The sequence below is a fragment of the Pteropus alecto genome, unplaced genomic scaffold (genome assembly GCF_000325575.1).
Source record: "Pteropus alecto unplaced genomic scaffold, ASM32557v1 scaffold39, whole genome shotgun sequence".
Classification (NCBI taxonomy): Eukaryota; Metazoa; Chordata; class Mammalia; order Chiroptera; family Pteropodidae; genus Pteropus; species Pteropus alecto.
The window spans coordinates 13,810,594-13,817,419 of record NW_006443568.1 but is presented as its reverse complement, the minus strand read 5'-3'; the positions used below and the strand labels follow the sequence as shown (position 1 = coordinate 13,817,419).

The 6,826-nt window shown below is 38.6% G+C and overlaps 1 long non-coding RNA gene across 1 annotated transcript; it reads right to left on the bottom strand.

The window, feature by feature from the left end:
- Positions 1-1,995: 1,995 nt before the first annotated feature.
- On the bottom strand, positions 1,996-2,819 carry LOC112472919. Its single transcript, XR_003043806.1, has 2 exons — positions 2,699-2,819; positions 1,996-2,553 (listed from the first exon to the last, which is right to left on the bottom strand). It is a non-coding gene; the product is annotated as an uncharacterized LOC112472919 (long non-coding RNA).
- Between the last annotated feature and the right edge of the window lie 4,007 nt (positions 2,820-6,826).

Here is a 6,826-nt window from a genome sequence, read left to right as displayed (position 1 = left end):
GGGAAAGAAAGGCAACAGAAGATCACTGACTTGAGTGTCAAACCAAAGGCCTGCTGTTTCCTAACTAGGTGGCTGTGACAAGTGTCATAACCTCCCCGGCCTCAGTTTCTAAACAGAAAGAGAGAATAATGATAAAAACTTTATTAGAGGGTTGTGTGAGGATTAAATAAAATAAGGCATAAGGGTGCTTTAACACAGTGGTGAATGCTCAATTAACAAGTTGGATAGTTATTAATATCCTAAAAATTCAAAATTTGGGATCACCCAATCCTTAGGGAGACTCATGGAGCTGGCATTTACCTGTCTTCCACCGTCCCCTTCCTGTTGGCCCAGAGTAGAGTCTACTTTGCATATTTCTTAGAAGAGAAGTAGCTTTTCCTATGGGGTAAAGTCCCTCACTTCAGGAAGGAATTCAGGGAGGGTGGAACAGACTGGGTGTTGGATTCTGATCTTTGTGGATGACTCACCTGCTTTGACTTGGAAATTGTCTTTTTAAAATGAGAATAATAAAACATTTCCCCCTTTACTGCCATACCTTTGTCTTCCAATTTGTGAGGCTGGCAGAAGCAATGATTAGCCTGTAAACCGTTTTGGTCTCCCTCGGAAAATAACGTATCACAAAAGAGATGAGGATGGCTGCAGTTTACAGAAATGAAAATTTGTTATCAAAGCAACCCTTCCTGATACCTGGAACCAAAGACTTTGTTCTAACTGGACTCAGGCAGGTACAGGAGGACACAGTATGAAGCTCAGTCTTGGAGAACCAATAGTCCTAGGATTGATTTTGTTAATGAATCCATGTGCTCAGGAACATTTGTCGATATCAGATAGACAGCTGAAGGTTTGAGTTGTATTTCTGGTGGCCTTTCAGAGGTAGGAGAACTAAAGTTGGAATTTAAATTCCATCAAGGTTAGTGTATTGGTAAACTATTTCCATTTTTAGCTAAGATCCACAGGGTTATACCCTAAGAGAAAGGGTAAAAAGAAAGTAAACCACTCTAGCACAGATGGTAGCTAGTCTTTGAGTCATCAGGGTGGCTTAGAAAACCTCAATCTTTTGAGTTTGATTAAATTGTCCTAGACAGATAGTACCCTCAGGTGTGTGATAGATGCTAAAAAAAATCCTCTTTGAAAGAGCATAACGTCATCTTAAGCCTCAAATTAGTTTAACAAATACATTTAAAAATATAATATCCATTAAGTAATTAAAGATCACTAGGCACACTAAAAGACAAGACACCATGATCAAGAGTCAACAGAAAAAACAGCCAACAGAAACAAACTCATAAGAACTGCTGTTGTCAGAATGATCAGAAATCAACAGTAAAACAATGGCACTTACTATAGTCAAGGAGATACAAACTAAGCTGGAAAATTTGTGAGAAAACAGGAAGTGATTAAAAAATGACATAGCGAATTTGAAAAAGAAACAAATAGAAAAATCTAGAACTGAAAAATATAAGAAAAAAAACTAAGAATGCAATTCATCAGATTAGACACAGTTAAAGAAAGAATGAATAGCTAAGTCAAAAGAAAATCTCCAGAAAAAAAGACAAGGAGTCAAAAAGGTGTGAACTATAGAAGAGAGGTAAAAGACATAGAATGTCTAATTTAGGATTAATTAGAATCCCAGAAGGAAAACCAGAGTCGAGACAAGCTATCGATTGTGTCATAGTTGGCAGTGAACTAATAGGATTTAAGGAGCTGAAGGGAGGCCAGTCCCGTTTATTAAATTCCTACTATGTGTCATTTGCTGTGGTAGGAACGTCATATTTATTATCTCATTTTAAAGTGAAGGAAAACACGAGGTCTATAGTTCTCTCCTTTCCTCTTAGATCTCCTCATATAAGAACTGTCCTGGAGGAAGAAGGAGAAAGCAGTTTTATATCTTGGGAAGCTCTTGATTTTCAAGCTCCACTGCAAACTCTGAGCTCAAGGGAGCGAGAGATTACTTAGCTAAGCAAGATTCTCTCCTCCTGTATCCCAGGCAATTAATTTTTTTTTTTTTTTTTGGTAATACAAGTCTGTAAGGTCCTAGGGGCCCAATATTCCTCTTCCTTTAGCCACTAACCTTCCAAGAAATATATATTCAGTACAGTAAAAACCATCCCCTCTGGAAAGGTGAGACAAGAAAAGGGATCAAAATCTCGTGAGACTGATTTAAAGGATTCAAAACTCTGCACACATTTATGTTCAGCCAGCAACCACTTTGAGGAGACAATGTATAACCCACTCATTCAATTTTCACAACACTTTAAAGTTGTACTAGTTAGTATAATAATACTAGATATTGTAACAAACTTACCCTAAAATTTCAGGAGTTGAATACGGTCAAATTTTGTTTCCCCTTACTTAACAGTCCAACAAGGACATTCCTGGTCAAGGGGTGGTTTTTCTCCATATGATGACTCAGGGACCCAGTCTTGGGAGTGACACACTTCACTCTGTTCCCATCTCAGTGGCAAAATTTTGTCTTTGGCTGCCTCTGGGTGCAAGAAGGACTGGAAAATGGAACTCGTGGTTGAGAAGCTGTCTTTTAGCAACAACTTCACACTGTGGTAGAGGAAGCATGGATTTTTGATGGGTAGCTAGCCATCTCTTCTGTAAAAGTATTATTGTCATTATCAATGTCATCATCATCATCATCATCCCCATTCTTGGATGGGGAAACTGAGGCTCCAGTGCTTAAGTAACTTACCAAGGTCTGTAGCTAGTAAATTGTGGAGGCAGAATTTGAACCTAGGTAATCTGGTTGCAAATGTGATGTGCATGCCACTATATCTTCCTAGCTCACAGTGATGAACAGGAGATAGCCCCCACTGCCACGAAAAAGATGGTGTCAGACATGCCCTCAGAATTTTATTTTCAATAATTAAGCATTTGAAACAAGCTAAGTAAGTGCTTGAAAACAAGTGCTTTCATAGACATTTAAAGTCGGAGCTCGGATGCACATTCTTGGAGGGGCTTTCCCTGCTCCCGTGACCTTCCAATCACCCTGCACCCCCAGGCTCTCTATTTCATGTAATCTTGTGTATTCTCTTCATCAAGAGCTATCACCATCTGAAACCAGGCACATATTTGTTTCCTTGTGGATCGACGATCTCCCTTACTAGAATATAGGCTCCCTGAAAGCAGGGAGCTTGTCTGTCTTGCTCGCCTTGTATCCCAGTGCCCATAACAAAGCCTGGCACATAGTAAACTCTCAATAAATTTTTGTGAAATGCCTGAGTAGGCATATCTACAAAATGCTGTCAGAAACATCTGAAATTTAGAAAAATACAAACATGCAACAATGTAAACAAAAGAAAATAAGTCATCTTCATTTCCAAGAGCCCAGAGGTAATTAACTTAGCATGTGGATATCTATTCCTTCTTTCTGTGTATGTCTTTTTTTTTTTTACAGAAACGGGATCCTTACCTCTTTGTACATGGCTTTTTTTTCACCTTCTAACACATCATTTTTTTTTTTTTTACAGAAACGGGATCCTTACCTCCTTGTACATGGCTTTTTTTTCACCTTCTAACACATCGTATACATATTCCATTCCATTTAATTTGATCGATCATCTTCTATGAGACTATTTGGAATGACCACAGGTTATTCTATCATATGGCAGGATCCTAGTTTATTTGAAAAACCTGCTATTCGTGGGCATTTAGGCTTTTTACCACTTTCCCACAATAACAAATTGCGTAATGATTATTTGAGATTAGGCACCCAGTCAAATGGAGTACACATTTTTAAAGCATGACTTATTTTTCTAATTAAAATATAGCTGACTTACAACACTATATTAGTTTCAGGTATATATCATAGTGATTTGATATCTACAGACATTATGAAATAATCACCATGACAATTCTAGTAACCTTCTGTCACCATAGGAAGCATGACTTATTTTTCACCAGCAAAATGTAGAAATCCCAGTGGCTCTAGCAGTGTAAATTAAAACAAAGGCTAATTTAAATAATGTGTGTGTGTGTGTGTGTGTGTGTGTGTGTGTGTGTGTGAGAGAGAGAGAGAGAGAGAGAGAGAGAGAGAGAGAGAGAGAGAGAGAGATTATGATTAACTATATACACGAAAACTAAGTGCTCATTTTTGTCAATAGATCTACTCCAGGAGGGTCATTTTGACTCTAATTCCTTTTTCTTCTAAGTGAAAAAAAAAGAAAGAGATGCTTGCCTGGGCAGTAGTAGGTGTGGTAGAACCACCAGATTTCACTTCTTTTCAGGATGCTTTTGAGTTTGTGCTTTTGCATCTGGAGATATCACAGGAACTGGAAACATTCCGCTTTATTTGAGAGATCCTATCTCTAGGTCTGGGTCTCTCTTGAGCTTTGCTAATGCATGCCCTTTTATGCGCTCCATCTTCTCAAAGAAAGGAAATGGACACAGAACCAAAGGCAGTTTCCTGGGATGTCAGAGATGTCTCTTCTTTAAAAAACATCTATGTTTTTGAGCAAGGCTGAGAACCACAATTTCCAGCTGCTGTACAGGACCAGCAGTTTGCAGCAGCAATCATGATGAGACTCTGGGCTTTCAGAACTATGAGGAGTTTTCATTCTCTCTCAATAACCATGTCCAGCTTTAATAGTCAAGGGTTGTTCTCTGCCAACCCAACTTGCTAACAAAAGTTGCTCACACTTATAAAATGTGCACCAGGGAGTGTAAAATCATCAATTTGCAAGGCAGGTATTTGTATCTCTAGTTTGCAGATGAAAAAACAGAAATTGAATGAGGTTAGCTAACTCGCCCGGGGTCACACATTCAGGAGTCAGGAATTTAACTTGGCTCTGTCTGTTTCCAGAGTCCTTAACTCTTGCCACTATGCCTCACTGCTACTGTGGTTTGCTGTTAGCCCCATGTTACACTTTAAACTACTCAGGGTTAGGAAGGTTTTGCTTGCTAAAGGAATTGTGGGGTTTTTGTTTTTTGTTTTTTTGGTTGTCTGTGTTTTAAGGCTCCATCAGTGCCATTTCCTGCCAATCATAAATTTTATTTGTTTGGAAAACTTGGAGGTAAATATAATCAAAGAATCTTGAGGCTATATCAATGCCCTTATCTGAAAATGTGGGCTTCTGGTTGCCATGGTGAAGGGGACCTACTCATCTTTCAAGAATGAACGCAGGACATTTTGAAAGCTTTCCGCATGCTTTTGCCCCTCCCTTGCTGTTCTGAATGGGATGACTTAGCCCCCTAAGTCTGGCACCAGAGAGGTGACATCATAATGAAGTGTTCAGCTTTGATGTCTGCTTCTTCCAGACTTGAGAACCTACTCATCCTTAGTGCTCTCTGCCTCTGGTGCCCAGCAAAGGAGCCTGGGCTATGTTTCCAGCACGGTCATTCTCACTTTCACTTCCTGCATTTGTCTGTCCTGCTTGACACCCATTTTTGGAACCTCTCAAGCCATAGATAAACAAAGTCCCCAGCACAAAAGAACTGAGTCTAGTGGACAGAGGCAGATAGAAAAATCTGAATATTTAATAAAAAATTGAAAACAAGTGAACAAAAGCTACCTGCATCCACATAGATAAATGTTTAAAAATATAACGTTTAGTAAGCAATAAAAGCTACAGAATGATATATACACTTTGGTAACATTTACATAAAGATAAAAATGCTAAACAATCCTGCATATTGGGTAGTGATGCAAACCTGTATACAATAAACACCAAATTTATGAGGATGGTTACCCCAAGGAGATAGGTAGGGGATGACTGTTGGAGAAAGGTGTACATCGGGCTTCAGTTGCACGTGTGACGTCTCATTTCTCGAGGAAACTGTTATGCCTGCTAGTGTACATTGCATTATGCTCTGTACATATTTGTATCATTAATATTTTATTTTAAAAGGCAGGCTTTAAAAATAATACACATATACACACATAATCCCATCTCAATTTTATATTTGAAAATGCATTTATGTTCATGGTGGAGAAAAGGTGGGGGGATATTAGAAAATATCAAATTTGTATTTAAAAATGCATTAACATCCATGGTAGAGAAAAGGTAGGAGAAAGTATTAGGTTAGATCACATGAAGTTGTAATTTTTGTAGGGTAAAAATGGTCGACTATCAGCAATCTCATATGGTTCAATCTAATACATCAAAATGGCAACAATCACTATCTCTAAGAGTGGGGATTCTGGATGCTCTTTTCTTTTTTGATGCCTTGAACATTTTTCTACTGTGAACATATATTTTTCATACCAGAAAAGTTTCTATGTGTATTGTTTGAGAGGAAGAAAGTTGTCTTTCTGCTGCTCCCTTGTGTGCCTTACAGCACAGGGTTCCCCTTTCCTTCATCCGCCTGGTTGGTTAACCTGTGCCATGGGGTAAGATCCTGGCACAGGTGCCAATGTGCCTGTATCAGGTAGTTTACTCGGATAGATGACTATAATGACAGACACTGTGGGCATTAGGATTTTGGCAGAGATACATCTAACAAAGAAATTGGTATGGAGCCATAAAGATAAATCCTGCAGCTCAAGGACTAGCAGCGATTGAATAAGTATGAGTATCTAGTTCAAGGAAAAGAGCCCCATTCTCGCACTCCAAGACCTTTTCTTCCATCAAGGACCATTGATGAAATGGAGAAATCAAGTCAGGGTAGCATGAAAACAAAGGCCGATGTCTTTTATTTCCCTTGAGAGCAGTATAAAATGTTCTATTTAGTTGCCAGAAAAAGTAACAATAGAGGATATGAAACTATTCATTTTACATATATAAGTCATTATTATATGTAATACGTTTCAGTTTTGTAGCCATTTAAGGGAACTTGGAGAGAATGGGCAATGGTAAGGTGGAAAAAGAGACGTTAGGGAAAG